At 38.0% G+C, this 27,923-nt stretch overlaps 1 protein-coding gene across 2 annotated transcripts in view; it reads left to right on the forward strand.

The window, feature by feature from the left end:
* The first annotated feature begins 539 nt into the window (after positions 1-539).
* LOC126377251 (uncharacterized) overlaps positions 540-27,923 on the forward strand; it is a 114,012-nt gene continuing 86,628 nt past the window's right edge. Inside the window, exon 1 of one of the 2 annotated variants that reach the window (XM_050024972.1) lies at positions 540-676. The gene's annotated coding sequence lies outside the window, so the exon portion shown is untranslated. Of the gene's footprint in view, positions 677-14,611; positions 14,719-27,923 lie in introns of those variants that run through there. The other variant, XM_050024974.1, reaches the window with a different exon arrangement.

Consider the following 27,923-nt stretch of genomic DNA (forward strand, 5'->3'; position numbering starts at 1 on the left):
TACATAACAAACGTCTCATCCGTCTAAACTACTGCAGCTTCTCACAACCTAATCAGTCGGGGAATAGAAGCTGTAAGAAAAACCTCGGCACAGGGCCTTAGACGTTCTTTAAAAAAAAACGTAATATATTGTTACTTATACGATTTAGTAATTTGGCTGCCTAATATTAAGCTTAGAAGTTCTTCTAGATTGTATTATCCGCTCCCGCGTCCCCTACCAATATGTGGGTAGATAACAAAACGTGCTGTAAAGCGTGTCGATTGCCGTTACACGCGCTAACGAACACGTGTTACACGTTACAGTCACGCCATAAAACAGTAATAGGTATTATAAAATCATAAATCGTTTATTTTCAATGTTGTAGGCTCTGCTCACCCATTAGGAATCATGAGCGTGATTTTATGTACGTTTGTATTTTAAATACTGTTAGGAAACCAAATAAAATCTCAGCTAAAAACTTATTTGGTTCCGGCTAAAAACGTCACTACCCCAAGACGTTAAAAAAAAGTAAAATGTCAGTTGACGCTCCGCCGTCGCGCGCGTAGCTTTGCGAGAACTTTAAACCGTGATAAAAGTGTGGTTAACCAAAGTATCTCGTCCTAAATGCATTGAAAAGTGCATCAGCAGCTCCCAGAATGAACTGGAATCAGAAAACAACACCTACAGAAGAAGTCATGTGAGTACCCTTTCTCTTAGATTGTATTTTATTTGAGCATTTTAAAAGTACTATTCACAGGAGTCCCTAGTAGGTACGGCTTTGAAATATAAAATAGTTCATTATGAAAGGGCATACACACAAAAACAAGAGACTAACATCATATCAAATTTTCACAAAACAATTTAAAAAAAGCAAAACGGATTTTCGTCGAAATTATCATAATGTAGTGGTGGACGTCCTGAGATAAAAGGGCCTCACTCAGCACAAGGCGCGTCGTGAACCACGGTGCTGATAAATAGACTACTCTGGGCTCTATCCCACTCGCGTTAGAGCGAGTACTTCGAGGTGGAAGCATAGAGCAACACGGACCTCCGCGAACCGGGGCGGAAGGCCCTATTTTTCCCTAAATAAGTACCATGGAGAATGCCACACCGACAAGAGCGTGGCTCTTAAATTAGTGATGGATTCATATGAAACCTCACGCGCGTAATTTCTAATGGGGTAGGCAGAGCCACAAGTAGGTAATCAAAGACAACTTGCAGCTACTGTTGGTACGAAGTCCTAGGATGAATTATGATGAACCTTATGGTAAAAAGGGATACGCCTAGCTTATACTTAGAATCTATAATTATAATTTTTATTGCATATAGATACATATTATACGTATGTATAGGGCAGTTAGAAGTAGACAGAAAAAACAAATGGCGGTTAAATAGCAATTTCTTCCAATAGGATGAAAAACTTTTGGAGGAGTAATAGCCCACTTTGTAGAACGCTTGCCTTTGAGGTCGCAGGTTCGAATCACATGCCTAAACCAATGATTATCGAATTTGTTTTCGAGTTCATGTTTGGATCATAAATGATTATCAACGTGCTCAGCGGTGAAGGAAAACATCGTGAGGAAACCCACATTCCGAGAAATGCATTTTTGGAGATATGTGACCTAACCTGTATTGAGCTGGTTTTCCTTTCGCGGGTTGGAAGGTCAGACAGGCGTCGTTTTTTACAGGCTTCTGTAAAAAATTGGACCTATCAAATCGTCAGGCTAGGTAAGCGGACCCTGTGAAATACGGGATGAAAAACTTTCAATTATACCTACTTTTATACCTAAAACAAACTTACCTACTTTCGAAAGCTTTTAAACGATTGTGTTCCAATATTACAAAATATCAATTGTAATATTTTCGTACAAGGCCAGGTTATATTAGAATATATTATATTATTCCTATTCGGCTCCATGTGGAAATAGAATGTGTAATGCATTTTCGCATTTTCACTTCCCGTCCTGGCGAACGTGTCTTCAGCTAGCCCTACAAATTTATCAAAGAGTAGGCACTAATGTTTTACCTGGACTACAGTCATGAGCAATATCATGTATCCACTTTAGAACCCTATCGCACTATCATATTTGAAATTTAATGAGACTTACTGTTTAAGTTGTGATAAACGTTAATGTGACATGGTTTCAAAGTGTATACATATATTAGTACTCGTGACCCTACATCAGCCCGGACAGTCCATACTAAAATTTCAATTTTACCGTAAAAGTATAATCTTGACACCAGGATTATTTAGGTTGGTAGTCCACCTCATAACCCACACGATAGAAGAAGATTCTTACCGTATGTCGCTTAACGAGATAGACAGACCGTGCGCTCGCTCACCAGCGGTTTACGGCCATTTACGACTAAATTAAGACCTAGAGGGGGTGAAATCGGCGTCCGATACGAATTGGTGCGAGGCGGGGAGTAACCGTTCTATTCATAGTAAGTACTATTCCTAATTCTATGACAGAACTTAAACAGATATTCCATTTAATTATTTCATTACCTATTTATTTATTATTATATTATAATAGTATTGTAAAGTTATTATTATTATTATGATTGTCATTTTATTATTAATTTTATATTATGACATCGGTACACTAGTTTGTACTCATGTATGACTCTCCGAAATACCTACATAATTTAATATTTATTTATTTGAATCGGTTTATTCTTCTTCTTTCGTGTGGGTTGTGAAGTAAATTACCATCCTCATCAACCCTGGTGTCAGGGTTATTATTGAGCCGCGAAAGGTCCCTGACATGGCTCATGTAACGACTACTTACGTTTACAGCAGTAAGTAGTAACCGGGACCAACGGCTTAACGTGCCTTCGGAAACACGGTAATCGTAATCGGTCAAAAATAATAAAATAAATCACAAAAATAATGTAAATAAATTATAATAAAAATTCGATGTAGGCAAACCGCAGTTATTTCTCTACCATATTGCGGACATTCAGCGGAGTCACTGCGTATTGTTACTCTGTGTACACATATACACATACTGCTATATTCCATACTGTGTGAGAATCCTTTATTATTTTCCTTACATTGAAATCGAAACAAAGTTTCAACGTAGAAGGTTATTGTGAAAACTTTTCAAGGCTTCAATGAATTTAATGAAAACTTTTATTGACAAACGTAAATGTTATTCCTTGCGGCACTCACTTCCTTGTTTATTATTTTAAGTCTTTTAAGTCATACATACATAAAGTCACACCTGCAATCCCCTGTGGGGTGGGTAGGGTAACAAAATAGAATAGACCAGAACAGGTGGGTTAAAATGGCCACATCGAAGCAATTCATCTAAGAAAACAATATTGCTATTTGACATTTGTTTGCATTGCGCACTTACTTTTAGGTATATGCGCAAATGTCAAATTGCAACATTGTCTTCTTAGATGAATTGCTTCGATGTGGCCATTTTTATCCCCAACAGCACAGTATGATATAGAATAGGATAGGATAGAATAGTCGTTTATTGCATAAAATGTGGTACAGTCATAAGCAATATAATGTACCCACTTTAGGACTCTGTCGCACTAACATATTTTGACATTTAATGAGACTTACAGTTCAATTTGTCAAAAAAGTTAATGTGACATGGTACCAAAGTGTATACATATTAATGCTCCTGACCGTACATACTCGTAAGAATAAAAAAAAATCACGAGTGAATATGCATCTTCTGGGTAAGTTCGTTCCACCGTCGACCTCTTCTCCTCGTGGAAGAACGAAGTCATGAGCAAACCCATCTTAATTAAAAAAAAGACTAGAATTTCTCATTGGCTATTTAATACGGCTCACCTTTCACGTAGGTCTAACAAAAAGCTCGGTGAAATGTGGGTACTTAGTTCTTGCGATGGATGTACCTCTGACTACTCCTATTGGGATATAGTCGTGAAGTTTGTTGTTGAGTTTCTATAAGCACGGATGACTGCCATAGTAACAAAAATTCTATATCAAATTTTTCCTCTTATTTTCTTACTTCCATTCCATGCAGGGATCTCCTTCAGGCAGAGCACATTTATCAAACTAAGTCGAGCCTCTTCAATTTAGGGTTCCGTATAAAACCAAACACCAAGAACAGCTTACCAGGGGAAGACCAAGAAGAGCTTACCTACATGGAACTGATTAAAGAGAAGGCGAACGTCGTGTCTTATAAGGAAGTAAAAGAATTGGCCTTTGATAGACTTTGGTTACTATTTACTGATGTAAGTGAGTAATCGTTACATGAGCCATGTCAGGGGCTTTTGGCGGCTCAAAAATAACCCTGACACCAGAGTTGATGAGGTTGGTAATTCACCTCACAACCCACACGATAGAAGAAGAAGAAGATAAGAATGGAGAATGCTACACCAACAAGAGCGTGGTTCTTAAATTAATGATGATGATAAAACCAAAAGGACAAGTGTCCTAGTACGGCTATGAAATAGACTACTCTGGGTGCCATCCCACTCGCGTCGGACAGAGTACTGCGGGGCGGAAGGCAAAAGGGAAACCCTGCCCTATTTTCCCTAAGAAGTAGCATTGAGAATGCTACACCGAGCCCTTTAATTCCGGTCGACACTAATGCGATTTTTGGAAATTATAAGTAAAAATCATACCTGTCTGTAAATAAACATCTGACTTCATACGGTAAACTCACGGTTTTAACCAAAATACAACCTGGGGGTTAAAATACAAAAGTAACATATAAAACTAAGTGCGCAATACAAACAAACGTCAAATAGCAATATTGCTTTCTTAGATGAATTGCTTCGATGTGGCCATTTTAACCCCCCAGATATTCGTTTCAAAATAGATATGAACCGTACGATGATAGTTTGTTGAAGAATATACGGAACCTTATTCCCATCAGACCGACACACGCTTTACCACGTTATATTGTTTCCAGCAGAAGTTCCAGTAAATAAATAACTGGAATATATTATTTTTATTCCTATCTCGTGTTCGGATTTCCTAACGAACGGAGTAAACAATTTAATAGGAGAATATTATATTTCACAGGGGTTTAAAGCAGTAATATTTTAAATCTGCTATATCGCTTTCTCTTTCCTTGGTACTTTATTATTATTCCCGTCTCATTATCTCCCTAGCATTATTCAGTTTTTCACAAAGTCCGCTTACCTAACCTGAAGATTAGACAGGTCCGGTTTACTTGTGTAGGTAGATTTCCCGCATAAGGAGCGCTATGGGCTCTTATCCGGCTTAATTCGTAGACTTGCCGCAAACCTACTTGGCCAGAAAAACTAACATCTGGGGGCACGGTAGTGCTCCCGCCAAGACGAGCACAGCGAAGCGCCAGGCATTTATTTTAGACAAAATCCACGATATAGAGCCGAAGTACCACCGGTAGACTCGCTAACTTTGTAACGAGTTTAGATGCGGATGGCTGTGACACAGACTTTATTCTTACAATAGATACCGTTCCTTATAAGTTAGGGTGGAAATGGGCCCTCACGGATGGACATATGTCAAAAAAAAATACGATGACGCTTCGTATTTTTAACCCCCGACGCAAAAACGACGAGGTGTTATAACACTTTGACGTGTCTGTGTAAATGTGTATGTATCTGTCTGAGGCATCGTAGCTCCCAAACGGATGATCAGATTTTATTGCGGTTTATTTTTTTTGAAAGGTATAACATTCGAGATTCTTCTTAGCTGTGTTTAGTGGAAATCGGTTCAGGTCTTCAAGGTCATCAGGTCGTTTGTTAAGTGTGATAGGAATGTTACACGCTCAGTTTGCTTGCAAGCATATGTGGGATAAGTTATTTTTGCTTTTTATAGGGTTGAGCATTTTTCATGTTTTGTCATAATAATTGAGTACTTTTTTCGGTCGGGGGTTTTTTAATTTAATTTTTTAACACAATTGCTGTTTTTTTTTCAGTTTTACACAATTTATTTCTACATAATAGTCACAACTTATAACTTGGTACGCTGAATCGAAACTTCACAATACCATACTTCCTGTCCCGCAAGACCTAGAACGACGTATATTGACCAAATACCTTAGAAAAAGTTCAGTACGATCTACTGTGAATCGGTGTGTGTGTATGAAACGATTGATGAATGTGGACAAGTGGGCAAGCAAATGGAATTCCATAGTCTCTGTTTTTCGCGGTGGGAAATAGGCGTGAGTTTATGTATGTATGTAAATATTGTACTTATAACAATCTGATTCACACAACGTGTCTATATGGGGTAGTCTGTGGGCCGTTATAACTTCACTTACAAGAACTTATCCGTAGGCCTTCATTTAAACGTATACTCAGAAAGTTTTTACCGTGTAATTTTCTATTCTCGTACTTAAAGGGTTACGCATTTACGAAATTACGTTTGCGAAAACGAATAAATATTTAATTGTGCTACTTAAATTAGAGATAAGTACTTATACGTATTCAAGAGAAAACCTAATGTTTTGAATTTATGCCATTCCACATAAATAAATTAAACTTTATGAAATGTTACAAAACAATTATATTACTTAGTAATACAAGGTTATGTTGTCACTCTATTTTGTAAACAATAACCAAAGTTTTGCTAAATATTTTGTCAATATCATAGTCGACGACTAGTCGGCGTTTAGAACGGCAACTCTCCGCTCCCCACCAGCAGCTGAGCTAGGTTTACCTCACCCCCTCGGTCTTACTTTAGTCGGGTGTCAGACGTCACACACACAGATGCGCGTGTACGATAACGTCAATGTGTAGTTTCTGTGTAAAACGAGTTTTTTTTATGTGGTATCTGAAGTGTGCTTGTTAACGACGCACGGACATTTTTATATGGATTTTATACTTTTTGATAATTATATACATCTCCTAAGTTTCTAAGAATTTCCCGCTGCCGAACAGTTACAGTGCTGATACTTGAAAAAGAACTCATTCATTTACTTAAATAGTAATTTACAAGTATCAGAATTATCAACACGAAAGAATAAGGACAGAAACGTGAGGTGTGGTATTCATATTCATATTCATTTATTCCTTAGAACAACTTTACATTGTGTTGGAAATTGGAAATTGTGGTCGTTAGTTCATCTTGCTATGGATGTACCTCTGACTACCCCAATTTGGATATAGTCGTGACGTTATATGTCATGTCATAACAAGACATATACATTTATGATCCAAACATGAATTCGGAAACAAATTTGACAATCATTGGTTTAGGCTGGTGCTGCATTCGAACCTGCGACCTCAAACTGAGAGACAAGCTTTCTACCAACTGGGCGGATACTCCATACAAAAATCTCGTTGTCACCGTGTGCCACCTACCGCCTAAGTGCGAGCGAGACATAGTCCACGCGCTCTCTTACTCCTTAGTAGCTTACGACCAAACCTAATGTAATTCAAATTCAAAAATATCTTTATTCAGTAGGTAACATAGTTACACTTTGAATCGTCAATTTTTACATAACGAACGTCTCATCCGCCTAAAACTACTGCAGCTTCTCACAACCTGTATAGCCGAGGAACAGAAGCTGCAAGAAAAACCTCGGCACAGGGTCCAAGACGTTATTTAAAAAAAAATGAATACCCAGAGGGGGTGAGGTCGGCGCCCGATACGAATCGGTGCGGGGCGGAGAGTTACAGTCCTATACGCAGTATACAGGGTGTTAGTGACATCGTAACGAAAACTTTGCGAGATGATTGAGACCATGTTTCTGAGTTGATATCAAGTGGAATTTTCCATCGCAATAGTATGAAACTTTAAATAGTTTAAAAAGACACAAATATTTTCATGAATTTTACGACTGGAATTTCCACTTGATATTAGCTCAGAATCATGGTCTGAATCATCCCTCAAAGTTTTCGTTACGGTGTCACTAACACCCATACCTACTTGACTTGTATGGCTACCTGTACGTACTTATACGGGGTGTAAGTGACATCGCAACGAATACATCGCAAATGTATAGAAATGAAAAAAAATATAAAAAAAAACATGTATTTTGCGACGGAAAATTCCACTTGATATTAACTCAGAATCATGGTCTGAATCATCCCCCGCAGTATTCGTTACGATGTCACTAACACCCTAAATATGTATTATTTATTCTATGATATATCTCTGTTACATACCCGCGTTACTTTGACTCTTTCATACCCTTATGACAAAAGGCGAGCAAGGCACTAGGGACAGGCTGTTATTAAACTTTGCTCTATTTGTGAAGTTACATTTACTGTCTGTTACAAATGCGACAGAATAAAGTTTGTCATTCGTTATGTTGAGTGCTTTTCGTAACAAACATAACATCACGATAATATCCCAATTGGGGTAGTCACAGCTACATTCATTAGAAGTAGAACTAAATAACTACGCCAATAAATAAGAGAGTGCGAGGCGAGATCTTAAACTGAGACTGGTTAATTGTAAAACTACTCTGTTTCACAAAAGTGTTAGTTTGTTATATGCATGACAATTTTAAATTCGTATGCCAATTCTTGGCTGAATGTGCTGAGACCGATGACAACACTGTAATATCTTATAACACGCAATATTTTATTTTATTTTTGTATTGGATACGCCCCCTCCGGTTGATTGAGGGGAGGCCTGAGCCCAGCAGTGGGACGTATATAGGCAGTTTAGTTTAGTTATTTGTACACGCCTCACTGAGCTTTCTGTTACAACGTGATAGGTGGTGAGCCGTATCGCCGTCTATAATGAACGAATAAACTGTTAGTGAAAACTGCACTTAAGATAGATCTCGCCGTCTATAATGGCTGAGCCCCAAATTAATAAACAATTTAAATAAAAATTCGAAAATATCTTTATTTAGTAAGTACTACTACTTATCGTGTGGGTTATGAGGTGAATTTCCAACCTCATCAACCCTGGTGTCAGGGTTACTACTGAGCCGCCAAAGGCCCCTGACATGGCTCATGTAACGACTACTTACTTACATCAGTAAGTAGTAACCGGGACCTACGGCTTAACACGGAATCAGGGATCATCTTACTTTCGGACAATCAGGTGATTAGCCTGTCATGTCCTTACTAAATTAGCGATTACAAAGTATTTTTTGTGATATTTCTCCATCGGGATTCGAACCCGGGACCTCCGGATCGTGAGCCTATCGCTCAACCACTGGACCACGGAGGCTGTTTATTAATATTAATCAGTGTGAATGATGTGTGTACGTACCATATCACGGTTCCTTAAAACTATCTTGAAAGATATAGGTCAAGTGACTTTTGATATCAGGGTTCATGTTACTAAACAGCAATTAGTAAATCCCTTTTTACCGACTTCAAAAAAGGAGGAGGTTCTCAATTCGACCGTATTTTTTTTTTTTTTTTTTTTTTTTTTTTTTTTTTTTTTATGTTTGTTCGGGCATATCTTCGTCGTATATGAACCGATTTTGATAATTCTTTTTTTGTTTGAAAGGAGATATACCCAAGGGGGTCCCATGTCAAGGAAGTCAGGATCTGATGATGGAAGACCAGAGAAATCGAGGGGAATTTTCAAAAATCGTAGGAGCGACTAGTGCGTTTGTAAAGTCATATTGATCGGATCGATCTTTAGGCTTCGGGAAAACTTCCCGACCTTCGAAAACTGGTCAGCATCAGGGAGATACCCTATGGCCTGGCAAAACTATACAACCTGGAGCAATTTTTCTTTCACGAAACGTATTTAAATCTTGATCAAATTCAATCGCCGGTGCAAAAAAACAAAATGGCGGAAAAAAAAGATGGCCGCCATACAAAATTTTGTCGATTTTGGAAGAAGCCCGTTTGGGTAAAAATAATGTATGGGGCGCTTACTCAAAACGTCATGTAGAGTACGGAAATACTTTCTGGTCACCAAAAACTGCTCCGCATCAGAGAGATACTCTACGGCCTGGCAAAACTATCGCACGTGAACCAATATTTCTTTCAGAACACTTATTTAAATCTTGGTCAAATTCCATAGCGCGTAAAAAAAAAACAAAATGGCGGAAAAACAAGATGGCCGCCATACACAATTTTGTTTTTTCAGAAAATGTCTCGGGATATAAAATATATATCGGGGTTGTGATCGGATCGTCATGTTAAGTATGGAAATACTTCCCGATTTTCGAAAACTGCTCCGCATCAGGGTGACACCCTACGGCCTGGCGAAACTATCACACCTGAACCAATTTTTCTTTCACGAAACCTATTTAAATCTTGGTCGAATTTAATGGCCGGTGAAAAAAATACAAAATGGCGAAAAAACAAGATGGCCGCCATACAAAATTTTGTTTTTCCAGAAAATGTCTTGGGGGTAAAAATGATGTATAGGGGTGTGATCGGAACGTCATCTTTGAAAACTGCTCCCAATCAGGGAGACATCCTACGGTCTGGCAAACCTATTGCACCTGGATTTTGTTTGTTTCCACGACACCCATTTAAATCTTGGTCAAATTCTGTCGCCGGTGAAAAAAAACAAAATGGCGGAAAAACAAGATGGCCGCCATACGAAGAGGGACAGTTTCGAATAAACAGGACACGCGAGCTGCTTTAGCAGCGAGCGAACCACGCGAAATCTACTGTATCTATATGTATGTGTGAGTGTGTATGATAGCAGCTTCCACTGACAACCACATGTGTGAATGTACACATACACATGTGTGTGTGTGTGTGCGTGTGTGTGCGCGCGCGCGCGCGTGTGTGTGTGTGTGTGTGTGCGTGTGTCTGTGTGTGTGCGTGTATCTGTGTGTGTGCGTGTGTACGTGCGCGTGTGCTCGTGTGCGTTAGCGCGTGTGTGAGTGTGTGTGTGTAAACATGTTCATCAATAATAATTGTGATCACTACTAATAATATATTATATTATTATATATGAATATAAATCAGAAAATCTGTCTGTCTGCATCCTTGCTCGGTCTAACCATCACTTAAAATCGTAAAATAAAATAAAATTTTTAACAAAAAAAAAACCGACTTCAAACGCAAAACTAAAAAGCAATAAATAAATTTACTTCGCACAAAGTAATTAGTACGTATTTTCAATTAGTTAATTAATTTATAATTCTGAAGTCGGTGCCAAGTAAATGCTACAACAACCCTACTACAATATCAAATTACTATGTACACACAATATTGTTTAATACCTATATCAAAGCAATTACAAAACAATGTCAAACAAAAAATTACAAAACAATCAGTATTGAAAAATATATGAATCGGTACTTCGTTGTAGCATTTCCTTGGCACCGGCTTCAGAATTATAAATTAATTAACTAATTGAAAATACGTACTAATTACTTTGTGCGAAGTAAATTTATTTATTGCTTTTTAGTTTTGCGTTTGAAGTCGGTTTTTTTTTTGTTAAAAATTTTATTTTTAGTTGGAGGGTTCTTGATAGGGATCCGTCAGTGAACCACGTAGCTGAAGTAGTTTATTTTTGTTATTCTTTGGGTCCAACCCCAAGTGAAGCAGCGTTGTGGAGCTCCTACGGTTGATTGAGGGGAGGCCTGTGCCCAGCAGTGAGACGTATACAGGGTGTTAGTGACATCGTAACGAATACTAAGGGGGATGATTTAGACCATGATTCTGAGTTAATATCAAGTGGAATTTTCCGTCGCAAAATTCTTATATTTTTAAAATTATTTTCTATACTTTTGCGATGGAAAATTCCACTTGATATTACTCAGAATAATCAGCAGAATTACCCGTTTCAGTATTTGTTACGATGTCACTTACTCCCCACACAAGTACGTACAGGTAGCAATACAAGTACGTATGGGTGTTAGTGACACCGTAACGAACACTGAAGGGGATGATTCAGACCATGTTTTTGAGTCGATAACAAGAATTTCTTGTCGGAAAAGTCATTAAATTTGTAGTATATTTTTAAATTATTTTCAGTTCTATACTTTTGCGATGGAAAACTTCACTTGATACCAATTAAAAATCATGGTCTGAATCATCCCTCAAAGTTTTCGTTACGATATCACTAACACCCTGTACTTATAGGCTGTTTGTGTTTTTTTACGTTATTCTTGTGGTATCCATAGGTTTCAGTAAGGTAAGCGTCCCAATAATTGTGAGCCCGACGCTCTAACCACTACACCACAGATACTGTTAGTTAGTACGTAGTCGTATATAAATTCTGTAGCAGTACTTACCTATAAAATATTGTAACTTTGTACCTCTACAAAGTAACAGATATGTCGTAACAAAATTCTATCAGCGAAGTCGAGAGGCGGTTTATTAGGTGCATAAAATAACTTAGTGCTATCTCGCTTGGGGGGTGGGTAGCGGAGCGATGGCCACAGGAAATTACATGCTTGACTGACGGGGGAAATATGCTTCTGACACACGGCGCTAAAGAAACATCAATCGATCATTTAATTTCCTCTTCTGTCGGGATAAGCAAAGACTCGCCTACACTTATTGGAAATTAAAGAATAAATAAAAATACAACATTGGTGCTATTTCCAGACCTAATTCTATTTTAATTTGAAGAGGGTTATTTTATATTTCTGCTCAAAATTGACGTGTGTTGCGTAAATTTTATGCCTGTCGATTGCCCGTCCTTTTCCTTTTTAAATTGGTGTCTACTGGAGTCAGCAATTCAGTTTCTTTTTGGTTGACTGTGTTGCGTAAATTTTATACATGTCGATTGCCCGTCCCTTTCCTTTTTAAATTGGTGTCTGCTGGAGTCAGCAATTCAGTTTCTTTTTTTGTTGACTATGGTTATGGTTGGCTCAATTTGACGTCTGTATGCCTAAAACGATTCAGTTGTATCTATAACCTTGGGTAAAACGTGGTATTAGGATATAGCTATTTTTATCTAGATCAGAAAGAATATCTTTAAATATGGAATCATCTTACTTGGGAAATTAACGTAGGACTTTCCAAGCTACGTTCTCCAAAAGTACTTAATACTCGTATAGATGGCGCTATCGAAATTTAACGTGATAACGAGGTAACGTGGTTTTACCTAAAAACACTTTTATAATATTTATTTTTTTTATAATTACCTATTTTCTCATTACTCAGGTATATAATTATTCAAAATACAATATAAATGGCAAAAGCATATATAAAAATGATTGTTGTTTGATATTTGGATCACATTATGCATAGAATTAAGTTGCTACCTATATTACTTCTCTTTTTTTTGATCAGAATAATAATGGGTTGAAAATGAAATTTTGGGTGTTATAAAAAGGGTAATAAATTATCATTTATACCCAAACTTATATACATACATACGTAAACTCACGCCTGTTTCCCACCGGGGTAAGCAAAAACTATGGAATTCCATTTGCTTAGATTCTGACACACTTCTCTTGCTTCCTCCACATTCATCAATCGTTCATTCACACATGCCGGTGTGTATCCTGCGCTGCCGGTTCAGAGTAGATCGTACTAAACCTTTTCTAAGGACATCTCCAATTTGGTCAACATACGTCCTTCTAGGTCTTTCTTGCCAGCCCTACCATCAACTTAACAGCCAAAAACGAAGATAAAAGATTTATACAGGGTGTTAGTGACATCGTAACGAATAATTAGGGGCACTATTCAGACCATGATTCTGGGTTAATATCAAGTGGAGTTTTCTGTCGCAAAACTCATGCTTTTTCTTGTGTTTTTTTTTTATTATTTTTAATTCTATATTTTTGCGATGTGTATTCGAAAGATAATTCATAATTCGAACGATAACTTGAACGAACGAACGATAAAAAGAAAAGAACGAGAACGATATTCGATTTTTTTTGACGAAATAATTCATTTAAATGAAAATAACTATAGAATTAGGAATTATTCGAATGTTTACTTAACGTGTGCAACCATAACGTGCTATTTGTTCTTGTTTTTTTTTAAATACTTAACGCAGGCATATTATTTGTTTCACCATTAAGTAGTCTTTTACTTATATTTTGGAAAGAATTACCTAAAATTATTAAAACCAACTAAGTTTATAAATATTTTCATTTATATTGTGCGGAACAATACAGTAAAAAACTTTTTATTGCACTTAAAACAAACATTACATAAAAACACAATTACAATCAGTTAGGTACCTAGTAAAATAGGCGGCCTTGTTGCTAAGGTAGCAATATTTTCCAGGCAAAAGGTATAAAAGCGTAGCGGGTAGTGCAAAAGTTAAAAAATATAAGTATACCTACATAAACTATATTAAAAGTAATATATTGAAGTCAATAAATATTTTATGTATATATACGTATTTTTTTTAGTAGTGTATGCACTACTATGGAAAAGAGGAAACCGTGACATGGAATTCCAACTCGCACTTGACCGGTTTTCTTTATTGAGTTTTTTAGGTACCGTTTTCCACCCTTACAGCAATTTATTTCTATTCATATTAAAGTTTGTGGTTTTAGTAGATTAAAAATAAAAATTAGTAGGTAAGTATTCAAATATAGAATCTTTACAGCAGAAAAGTTTTAAATATTCTATACTATATTGTTTCAAATAAAAGAACACGTACTTAAAAATATTTTCCCAAAATAACTTGACCTGCCCCAGAACTTATTCTTGCCGAAATTGGAGCAAAATAGAGGTATGTTTAATAGGTATAGGGGTCAAATTATACAGGACGGAGCCGGATTTGAGCAACTCAGTATCGCGTTAGGCGTGGTAGCGGTTACACGCGCCCTTTCTTTGAAAATAGAACGCGATAATATAACTACGTTTCAACTATATTACAAAGTTTGAATTTGGAATTTAAATTATTTTTTTCAAAGTTTAGTGAATTCCTGTGTGGTAAAGAAAATTGTGAATTGAATTTTAACGGTAAGTTTTTGATTTGAAACTTTTTTAAAAGTATTTATTAATTGTATTCATAGGAAATGATAAAGGTCATAAAGTCATAAATTATGTGCAAAACACAAAAAAGAAAAGGCTTTTATAAAAGTTGATCTTTTCAGGAGTTTATGTAATCACTGTAGGAAACCTTAATATCTTTTAGACTCGTGTCCTAGCTAATTTATGTAATTAATTGTTTTTTTTTTTAAATAATGTGATACATTCGTTGTGCTCCTACTTACAAATTACTATTAGATATATAAGTTCATATTATTAGTAGAGACTCTTTCCTGTAGACAAACTGTTTAAACAGTTTTACAGGATATTGACAAATTGTATATTTAGTATTAAGATTTTATAAATAAATAAATAAAAAAATAATTTATTAGGTTGTATTTAGAATGGTAGTAAAATATTTGCAATATAGTTGTACACATTTTTGCATTGATATTACTCGTCTTGTTAATATTAGATATTCTAATAATTATTTTTCGGTAAATACTATATTCCATTAATGTGTTCAAAATGCTAAATTAAAATTAATTAATCCTTATTTATTTATTTGCAAATCAAATCAAATCAAAATAATTTATTTTTATCAAATGTGGTACATAAAGACACACAATAAAAGAGACATAAGGAACATAAGTACATAAAGAAAACACACAATACAGGTAAGCTAATCTCTAAACAAAGATCCTTCTTTCTCTATTTCACTGCAGAAGTTCTGATGATTTGTAAATTGTATTAATCATAAATGCGGGCAGCGCAGGACCGATCGTCGTGGAGATCCTTGGGGGAGGCCTATGCCCAGCAGTGGGCGTCGTACGGCTGATGATGATGATTAATCATAAAATAATGTTATTTATCAAAACCAACTTTCATAGCATTTAATCGCGATTCAAATTAACCTTGTACGTAAGTACCAATCATAACATAAATGCGATAGTAACTTTGTTAGGTTGGTCGGTGGTCGGATGACATCGTGAGGTACGCCGGAAAGCAATGGATGAGACTTGCACAGCACCGGAAAGGATGGCGTGAAAGGAGGCCTATACCCAGCAGTGGGTGGATACAGGCTGAGTAGACAGATAGATAGATACTTTGTTTGTTATACGATCACGTACCTACATAAGTAGGTATATGATACATAACATAAACTTACGCCTATTTCCCACCGGGGTAGGCAAAGACTATGGAACTATTTGCTTCGAACCTGACACACTTCTCTTGCTTTCTCCACATTCATTAATCGTTTCATACACGTACGCCGCTTCAGAGTGGATCATACTGAACCTTTTCTAAGGACATCTCCTCTTGGTCAACAGACATTTATTTTTTGTTGTTTTTGAGTTTTTGTTTATTTTGTGAAATGTGACGTCCCACGAAGTTCAATTATGACCGCTCGTTTCGGGTTTTGTAATATATAGATAAAAAAACGCTTTTATATGTAAAAATAAAATATATAAAAATGATCTTAATAAAAAAAAACTATTAGATAATTATCGTTAAATGATAATATACCAAATCCGTCATACTACATAGTATAAAACAAAGTCGCTTTTTCTGTCCCTATATCCCTATGTACTTACGCTTAAATCTTTAAAACTACGCAACGGATTTTGTTGCGGTTTTTTTTTTAAAATAAATAGTGATTCAAGAGGAAGGTTTATATGTATAATAACATGCATTAAATAGTGGAGAAATACTGGTTTTTTTAGTTTTTAATGTGCTGTCGTTAATAATTTCATTTTTTCCTCGGCATTGCACCCGAGCAAAGCCGGGGCGGGACGTTAGTATTTCATATTTTATTGTTAAAACTGTCAAGTAGACATTTCTGGTATGATATTGTAATATATTATTCTTTATCCGAACCAGTGAGTGACAACCCTATTCAGAGAAAGCGTGACTTACATCGCAGTGTAACTGGTTCTCCATCTTGGCAAACCTACAATAACTCACTCATGTCAGTCATGTCAAACACACAAAAAAAGAGAGGGTAAATAGTATTCAGATTTTCCATATTTTTTTCCGACATGACTTTCTTTTCCGATGGGGATATTGTCGAAATCACCCGGCCAAATAGTTTTTTTTTACAGTTTTACATTCAGCCATTACAGTAAAAACCAATTCGACTGAAATAAACACATATAAGACATAACAGTTATTATTATTAACTACAACAATAGAATATATAATTATATATAATTTTTTATTTATTTATTTAAGTATGTTTTTTCTCTTATTCTATTTTACTTTTTTGCGCGCTACACTGCAGCTGTCTTCTTCTTCTATCGTGTGGGTTGTGAGGTGGATTATCAACCTCATCAACCCTGGTGTCAGGGTTACTATTGAGCCGCCAAAGGCCCCTGACATGGCTCATGTAACGACTACTTTCTTACATCAGTAAGTAGTAACCGGGACCAACGGGTTAACGTGCCTTCCGAAGCACGGATCATCTTACTTTTTACTGCAGCTGTACAAGTGTACTATATCCTCTGCCGAAGGTTGTCTGGAAGAAATCGCTCTTAGCGATAAGGCCGCCTTTGTCCACCTTAGAATAAGTTTATCCTGTAAATGTTTGGTGAATTTGTGTGCAATAAAGTGCTTTTATTATTATTATTATTAATAGCGAAATGCCACATCTGTGAATTTGGCCACCGAACAGCTGTACAGGTCAACGTCCGGGTTGTCCTGGTTAATAAGTTAATGCCATCTGCGGAAAATCTACAATAAGTCACGTCAAAAAGAAAGTCGAAATCACTTTGTGAGACTGTTCTTTGTTTGGTAAGGAAATTACAGGCTTGAAACACCTGATTGTCCGAAAAAGTAAGATGATTCCGTGCTTCGGAAGGTAGGTAGGCTAAGCCGTTGGTCCCGAATTACTAGCCCAAACACCTCCACCAGCATTGGAACAGCGTGGTGGAGTATGCTCTGTACCCGCTCCGGTTGATTAAGGGGAGTGTTATGTATGACTTTCTGTCGCCTTGTATACTCATAAGGCATTCAACACTTGGCTGAACAAATGGCAACCCTGGCTATATGTTCCCACAGTGACCGGTCGTAAACTTTCGAGTTTGTTGCAGCGGAAATTGAACTGCCTTCCCTCTACCGGCGAGTGCAGCATGCATATTTAATCAGCTTCTGAAAAGAAAACCTTCCTCAGTCATAATGATCCACTGGCTAATGCTTCCACGTAAAATAGTACCCCAAATTTATTTTGGACATCCCTCAAAGGTAGAAACAAAATAAACAAGTGAAATAACAGTTACAAATTATTATCAGGTGTGTTAATATAATACCCCATCAAGGGGCATTAATTAATTCCCTTTCTGTTAAATGGTGCCCTAAATTCTAAAAGAGAAGTAACAGTTTCGATTATTTTATGCTTCCTGATGGGGTATAAGTTAAGACAACTAATTGCTCTAGCTTCTTCTTCTTTGCGAGTCGATGGCGATCTAGCTTGTATTTGATTTTTTTTTTTAACACATTGTCGTATTTATTTGTAACTGGTAAGCTGTAATATATAAATACTCAAGTATGTGTTGAAACTTGTTGTAATTATTGAATTGTTTTGATTTTTAACACACAAAACATTAGATCATGTCCGTACCCCCCTAAAGGGATCACCATCACTAATTTAAGAGCCACGCTCTTGTCAATGTTGCATTCTCCATTCTACTTTTTAGGGAAAAATAGACCAGTGGTTTATTAAAGGGATAGGGGTTTTTAATAAATAACTAAATATTTTTAAAAGTAATTTGTTAAAAATTTTAATGACAGTGTTAAAAATGTATGGGGTTGACACAAGGTGACATGTCAATTCCGTACATTTTCATCACTGTCACTGTCGATAGCCATAATCATAATCGTTTGCAACTCGGCAAGCAATAACTAACAAATCACTTAAAAATATATGTTTAGTTATTTATTAAAAGCCCCTGACCCTTAGGGGGTACAGATATGATATGTTTTATGTATTAAAGCAAATTTCAACAAATATTTAAGTAAGTACTTATATTGTGGGTAGGTACCAGTTACAAACTGTATTTAAGCTAGGTTTCCCTTCGGGTCGGAAGGCCGGATTGGCAGTCGCTTCCTTAAAAAACCTATCAATAATATTAGGTAAGCGCTCTCGAATTAAGATGCAATGCGGAGATGATAAAATATTTTTTTAGTTTGAGATTGATCAACCTTACTTACTCAGCTAAGTAATTTACTGATTGATGAAGGCAGTAAAAAAACTGCTGTCCCTTTTTACGCATTTTTCGTCTTCTACTAACTGAGATAAATTACATAAAGAATGGGACCCCATGTTTTACTGATAGGGTTTTTTGTCTCACTTAATGGAGCATCTGTTGAAATAATCGAGCCATTCATCGAGATGTAATACCTAAAGGGGTGAGCAGCTAAACGCCATTAATAAGACAATTAGTCGACTTCAAATAAGTTTTCAGTCTAAGACACACTTGCAGCCAATCCTCAGATTAGTATTACAAGCCTCGTGGTGCTATGTTATCAACTACATAAACACGCCTATATCCCACCGAGGTGAGCAGAGTTATCTTCATGAGACTTGGACGGTGATCGGCCTATGGACATTCCAAACACACAAATTGAAACAAATTAAACAAAGAAACGTTTTCAAAATTTGAATTCAGAATTTGAAAACCAGGCCAATACAGGTTAGGTCACATACCTTCGAAAATTGCTTTTCTCGGGAAGTGGGTTTCCTCAAGAAGTTTGCCTTTACCGCTGAGCACGTGATAATCATTTATGATCAAACTTGAATTCTAAAACAAATTTGGCAATCATTGGTTTAGGCCTGTGCTGGATTCGAACCTGTGACCTCAAAGTATATGTTTATTGTACACAGAACAGGTACAGGCTGATCACCTGATTGTCCGAAAGTAAAATGATCCATGCTTCCGAAGGCACGTTAAGCCGTTGGTCCCGGTTACTACTTACTGATGTAAGTAAGTAGTCGTTACATGAGCCATGTCACGGGCCTTTGGCGGGTCAATAATAACCCTGACACCAGGGTTCACGAGGTTGGTACTCCACCTCACCCACACGATAGAAGAAGAAGAAGTTGGGCATATAAATATTTTGATCATATTCAAAAACTTATCTTTGGGAAAATAAGAAGTTAGTTACGAGGTTCCTGCTTAATTTATGAAGGGATAACGCTTTAGAACTTTCTCTAGCGTCATGCCACGATGCTACGTCATTTTGGAAAGGATATTTCAGTTTTTCAGTCACAAGATGAAATGATAAATTATTACGACAGGCGACCATCTTTGTGAACTAAATTTTTGTCGAAAAATATGACAATAGGTTCATTATTTCTATATTTTTTCCTAAACGACGTCTGTTAATTTATCATGGCCGCCTTTGTGAAAATACTGTGATTTAACATTTCACAAAAACGTGACGAATATTATAAAAAGTTGCTTTTGAAAAGGTGTTTTCTTTTCTTTCGTAATGTCTGCCTCGTTTTAGAAAAACTCTTTCCTGTAAGTACCTTTGTTGTGCGTATCAATTATATCAGATCATTTATTCTATACATACATACATAAACTCACGCCTATTTCATTGGCCACCGGGGTAAGCAGATACTATGGAATTCCATTTGCTTCGATCCTGACACACTTCTCTTGCTTCCTCCACATTCATCAATCCTTTCATACACGCACGCCGGTTCAGAGTAGATCGTACTAAACCTTTTCTAAGGACATCTGTAATTTGGTCAATGTACGTCCTTCTAGGTCTTCCTCTGCCAGCCCTACCACCAACCTTCGCTTTATACACTGCTCTCGTAATCATATTATCCGTCATCCGCTCTATGGTGCCCTTTATTTTATCCCTTTTAATAAGACATCGGTATTTCCATGCTGGATCGAATCAGAAATGATGAGATCCGCAGGAGAACTAAAGTCATCGACTTAGCTCGGAGAATTGCAAAGCTGAAGTGGCAGTGGACAGGACACATAGCGAGGAGAACCGATGGCCGCTAGGGCGGAAGGGTTCTGGAATGGCGACCACGTGTCGGACGATGCTCAGTGGGTAGGCCCGCTACAAGGTGGACCGACGATCTGGTGAATGATGCGGGCAGCGCGGGACCGATCGTCGTGGAGATCCTTGGGGAGGCCTATGCCGCCCAGTGGGCGTCGTACGGCTGATGATGATGATGATGAATAAGACATCATTCTTCAAACATTAATATGATAATATACATGTCGTAACAGTGGGTGTCGGTCGTAACATCATCATCAGAATGGAGGGTGGGCGTTTGAAGAGTGGGCGTTAGAAGACAATAATGGCCGTCATCAGTATCACAATCATTTTATTTACTTCCACATAGTTTTTGTATCACGATTAAATAAAGTCACAGCACAAGGTACACACTCACGGCAACGTCACGGTATTCGTAACGGTTACACAGTCTCTCGTTATCTAGCGCGCATAAGGACGTTAGCGCGAAGGGGCTACTCGCCCTCTACTTGCCCTCCACCACCCATGGTTCCTATATTCGGACCGAATCATCGGGACATGTGAACGTACTTGCTAGGTACTCTTTTCCGATCACACTTTCTTGACGTCCCTACAAGTTATAGGTGAGCGACTATAGCACTCCTCGTAATTATTCGACACGTCCGCTCATGACGATGGTTCGCGGTAGACTGCCAGACTAGAACGGCAGTGCACGTCCGCTCGACACGACGGCTCCGTAGTGACTCCCTCGACTTCACGCAGCTCTGGCCGTACGCCACCTTTCGTCGGAGCGTTGCAACTTCATAACGGAAGTGATGTAACTTCATTTTATTTTCCGATTTGATCAATTTCTCTTCTTAATTCATAACTAACGCCGACACGGCCATCCTGCGTGACACACGTCCTCGTGTGTTAATCTGAAACAATATACCACAGCACAGTATCCAAGTTCGCTCGGTCATTCCTGACCTAACATGAGACTCTAAAGGACTCTGTCCGAGCTCTACTTGAGACTCTACACGAGCTCTACTTGTGACTCTACACGAGCTCTACTTGTGACTCTACACGAGCTCTACTTGTGACTCTACACGAGCTCTACTTGTGACTCTACACGAGCTCTACTTGTGACTCTACACGAGCTCTACTTGTGACTCTACACGAGCTCTACTTGTGACTCTACACGAGCTCTACTTGTGACTCTACACGAGCTCTACTTGTGACTCTACACGAGCTCTACTTGTGACTCTACATGAGCTCTACTTGTGACTCTACATGAGCTCTACTTGTGACTCTACATGAGCTCTACTTGTGACTCTACATGAGCTCTACTTGTGACTCTACTTGAGCTCTACTTGTTACTCTACATGAGCTCTACTTGTGACTCTACATGAGACTTCAGTACACATATCCATCAAGTGGATTTCCCGTGTGCATCACCACACAGAGTAAACAATTTGAAATTGAAAGAATGCCTCAATCAACATCAACAACAACAATGATCAAAAAAAACAAAAAATATCTTAGACTGTTCATTCTACACACACACATACACGGGCACATAAATACTCGGTGATAAGTCAATATTGGCAACCATTTGCCACTTTCATAACAGACCACCATTGGTCAACTCAACAAGGTAATCATATACCACTAAAACCAGGTCCCCATGGACCTAAACAATCACCACACCTCCAGTCGCACACCGCGCCCTGAACAGCCTCTAACGGGACTGCAGTTACGACTACGCTGGAGCCACAGTTTGGCAACCATTTGCCACTTTCATAACAGACCATCATTGGTCATTTCCACAAGGTAATCATATACCACTAAAACCAGGTCCCCATGGACCTACACACTCACCACACCTCCAGTCGCACACCGCGCCCTGAACAGCCTCTAACGGGACTGCAGTTACGACTACGCTGGAAATGCAGCACAACAACAAAAGAGAAAATAACAATACCAAAGTATGTGTGCCGTGTAACATCTTATTCACTCTCTAAATCAGTAACATTTAACTCAGAAGGCAATTCGCTTCGAGGCTTTTTTTTCAAGTCTATTTCACTTAATCATAATCCAAATCATTTTACTTCGCAATGTTTACTTCACTTCATTACGATTTCTAATTTAACTAAAGTTAACAAAAGAGAACTTTCTGCACTATATTCGTTTGTATCCTATTAAAACTTCCCATCTTTCAAATCAGGTAAAACAGATACGACTCACCAGGCCTTATAAGAATTTCCAATAAAAGATCAACCACTGGTCTTGTGACATGGTTTAGGTCTTCACCAGCGCCAGTGCAGCAAGTCCGGCTGGTATACAACTCGCTGCCATGATGTCGTCACTTTACACGACTACAGCTCAGCCCGCGCCACTTGCGTCGCCGCTTGCAATCCACCAGTTGCCGAACCACGTGGCAAGTTATAACATGAAACAAAAGAATTCACTGTATTATCGTATTCACAAGACTTTCTTTCAATCGGTTTAAAAAGATTTCAATAAAGAATGTTGAATATTGAAAGATTTTATGAATGACGGTAGATTACAAAACACGTTATTTAACGAGGCTTAATTATCATGTCATGATTAATTTCTTTTTGCTTGGAGTGCGAAAATACAACTTTAATCACGCAGGTTAAGCGTGTCTACACCAATTCGAAATATTTTTAGACCAAAATACAAAGATTTGACGATGATGAAAACAGATTGGAAAACGCGGTATGATTGACACGGATTGACACAATATGTCTCATCAATTTTCTTTTTAAACAAAGGGAAATAGTAATTTCCAAGTTAATTTTAAATCAATTTCCTCATTATTAGAAACGAAAATTCACCCAGCAATGAAGTCAATAACAATAAGGTTCCAGTATGAAAACGACTCACCGTAATAACAGTTTCCAAGTTGAGGTACCACAATTTCCAAACACGACTGCACACATTATGGAAATATTGTGATGTTCACGCCATCATATCTTACGGCATGTAGTGATGCCGATCATTAACAAGGTCCAGGTCACTTCAAATTCAGGTCCATCTTCAATGGACACTACATCTTCATCACGTGATCACACGAATGTGATAGTCATCATAATCTTCTTCTGATTGTGATAATCGAAACTTGCATTGTCTTGTTGTGAACGTCGCATCACATTGTCTTCATCCAAGTTCACTAATCCCGCTTCTGATGTCGTAACAGTGGGTGTCGGTCGTAACATCATCATCAGAATGGAGGGTGGGCGTTTGAAGAGTGGGCGTTAGAAGACAATAATGGCCGTCATCAGTATCACAATCATTTTATTTACTTCCACATAGTTTTTGTATCACGATTAAATAAAGTCACAGCACAAGGTACACACTCACGGCAACGTCACGGTATTCGTAACGGTTACACAGTCTCTCGTTATCTAGCGCGCATAAGGACGTTAGCGCGAAGGGGCTACTCGCCCTCTACTTGCCCTCCACCACCCATGGTTCCTATATTCGGACCGAATCATCGGGACATGTGAACGTACTTGCTAGGTACTCTTTTCCGATCACACTTTCTTGACGTCCCTACAAGTTATAGGTGAGCGACTATAGCACTCCTCGTAATTATTCGACACGTCCGCTCATGACGATGGTTCGCGGTAGACTGCCAGACTAGAACGGCAGTGCACGTCCGCTCGACACGACGGCTCCGTAGTGACTCCCTCGACTTCACGCAGCTCTGGCCGTACGCCACCTTTCGTCGGAGCGTTGCAACTTCATAACGGAAGTGATGTAACTTCATTTTATTTTCCGATTTGATCAATTTCTCTTCTTAATTCATAACTAACGCCGACATACATAACATACATGTATGTAACATTAATGTTTGATGAATGGTTTTAGGCGCATTAGGACTAATTCTCATTATGGCAACTGACTCGCAAATGGACTACTTCTCATTCATTTTATACACATACATAAACAATGTCTCATACAGCGCTGTACTGGCCAATTGACATACTTCGAAGACTTAATAATAAAATATATCAATGTATAAATATATCATACCATAAGCTGACGACTATATCCCAGGGTCAGAGGGAGTCGGAAGTACATAAATCGCAGGATCAACAAATACCCACACCTCATCGAGCTTCCTGTTAGACCAACGTGATAGGTGGTGAGCCGTATCGCCATCTATAATGGTCAAGCCAACTGTGTTAGTGTAATTATTGTGTAATCTTCTTCTATCGTGTGGGTTGTGAGGTGGATTACCAACCCCATCAACCCTGGTGACAGGGTTACTATTGAACCGCCAAAGCCCCCTGGCATGTCTCATGTAACGACTACTAACTTTCATCAGTAAGTAGTAACCGGGACCAACCGCTTAACGTGCATTCCGAAGCACAGATCATCTTACTTTCGGAAAATCAGGTGATCAGCCTGTAATGGCCTAACCAAAGTAGGGATCACAAAGTGGTTTTTGTGATATCTCCCCACCGGGTTTTGAACCCGGGACCTCCGGATCGTGAGCCCAACGCTCAACCTCTGGACCACGGAGGTTGTGAGATTGTAATTATTGTCCTCCTCCTGTCTAGTGGCTTCAAAACCGACCCCAAGACTTTCGTCGTAGGAGGAATCTACCCTCATTGCCCGAGCATGCCCACACTTACACACACGTACACACACGCACGCACACACACACACACACACACACAGACACATACATACACACATTATACAAACATTCTTTAATTGCTTATTTGTAAAACGTAAGGGTAACAAAACTTTCTTACCTATTTACTACTGTCAGAGAAGAGCGGGGTCTCCTGGTACAGGCAAATTTTGCTTAAAAGGAGGCTCCAGTAACTAGTTTAAGAAAAACATGTAAGAAAAGAAAATAAATACTTTTTGATTTTTTTTTTGATTGTATAGTGATAGGAAAGTATGGGTAAGCAAAACCGTCACTCGCTTGCCGAATTTTTCCTCCTCATCCAGCAAAACAAACAAATAAGAAGCAAATTCCACTCGTGTACGTTTATCACAGCAACATCTGTTAGGCAATGGCCCAGAAAAACATGTCCGTAGCACTCCGGATGATGGCATTATAGTTACGGGACAACATGATGGAACATAAGATAAAGTTGCTTATAATTTTTGCTCAGAGTCAACCTGCTTTGTAAACACTTTCGCTTTAGGGTTGCGACTTTGAGCGTGTTTTATTATTTCGGTGAGGTGTAGATATGCGTATGTTATGTTTAACATATACATAAGCCGGCGAGTAAATACATCCATCGCAAGATGATCTAAATACCCACCGAGCTTTCTGTTAGACCAATGTGACAGGTTACCAACTGTGTTAGTGAAAACTTGCACTTAAGACAAATTTAATAACTCGTTGGTGTAAAATAATTCGCTGATATAAAAGTTTCCCCATTGCGATGAGTAGGAAACTACCTGTACTTAACTGTACTTTTACTACCTTATTTATTTATTTATTTTATTTTATTTTATTTTATTTGGGTAGCTTACAGCCTTTTTTACAAAATGAATACTTATAAATACAAACAAATGCCAATGAAAAGCTACCACAAGTGAACATTAAACATTTTAAAATGTCCATACAGACTCAGATACAGCCTGAAATCCCGGCCATTTTTATTTCATAAGCTTTCTTACCTATTTTTATCTTCTATTTTCACGGTTCGCCCCGCGACTTAACGATACTATATCATTATCCTTATAACAAGAAAAATAAAACAAATATACTTAAGTATTTATTACTTATTTTCTTCTTCTCCACGAGAGTAGAATATTAGTCAGTTGGTCGATCAAATTGCGGTATACATAAATATGTTAGTTTATATTAATTTTTTGTTGTTGTTTTGATAAAATGTTATCGCAGCGTCCAGTGTAGCGATTATATTAGTACAGGGGGTGACTGAAAAGCAGCAGCAATGCTGACGCTCCTCCATTTCTCCCGCAACTGATAATGTTGTATGTAATTAGTTTAAGCAATTTCGTAAAAATATTTTTGGTTGAATATATTGAGGATTTACAAAAAAAAAGAAGAAAAAAGTTTTAAAAGTAGCATGGAAAATGCTGCACCGACAAGAGCGTGGCTCTTAAATTGATGATGATGAGGATTTACATTGAGGAGTACGTGGGGTGAATTTTAATGATAGAATAAGAAATAGTGTGACAAGAGTTTTGTGGTGTGGAAGAAAATCTAGTGACGAGAATTGAGAAAGGGATGCTCTGATGGTTGAGACATGCAGAGAGAATGAATGAAAGTAGACTTACGAAAAAGATTATGATGCAGGTGTTGGAAGAGGAAGGTCTAGGCGTACATACCGCGATCAGATCCAAGATATTTTAAAACAAAGCCAGGTCTAGAGTACTGTAAACATTGATGTTGATATTTACCATGATATTGTATCTGCTTTTGTAAAACTTCTTGTTAACAAAATATAAGTACCTAATTATGTTTATACGATAATATAAACATATCGTAAACTGTAATTGTTGGTATGTTAATTTAAGGATAAGTAATTTTTTTTTTCTCTTTTGTTCCATTTCTTAGATCATCATAACATAAACAGCGTATATACGTCCCTCTGCTGGGCGTGGTGGAGTATGCTCCATACCCCTCCGGTTGATTGAGGGGAGGTCTGTGTGGCCTGTTTCTTACGTCCTTAACGTCCCCACTGCTGGGGCACGGGCGTTCTCTATGGATGGATAGGGAGATCGGGCCTTAAACCATCACGCGGGCCCAGTGCGGATTGATGGTTATTAACGAATGTTAATGCAGCCGGGACCAACGGCTTAACGTGCCTTCCGAAGCAAGGAGGAGCTCGAGATGAAAACTTTTCTTTTTGTGGTCACCCATCCTAACACCGGCCTTTGCGAAAGTTGCTTAACTCCAACAATCGCAGACCGAGCGCTTACCGCTGCGCCACCGAGTTCATCAATCCTGACACACTTCTCCTGCTTCCTACACATTCATCAACCGGTTCAGTGTAGACCGTACTAAACCTTTTCTAAGGACATCTTCAATTTGGTCAGTATACGTCCTTCCTCTACCAGCACTTTACATACCGCTTTCGTAATCCTATTATCCTTCATCCGCTCTAAGTGTCCAAACCAACTTAACATTCCCTTCTCAATCTCAGTCACTATAAATATGTATATTAATAATAATATCCATAATTATATTAACACGCACG

Source organism: Pectinophora gossypiella, chromosome 22 (genome assembly GCF_024362695.1).
Source record: "Pectinophora gossypiella chromosome 22, ilPecGoss1.1, whole genome shotgun sequence".
Classification (NCBI taxonomy): Eukaryota; Metazoa; Arthropoda; class Insecta; order Lepidoptera; family Gelechiidae; genus Pectinophora; species Pectinophora gossypiella.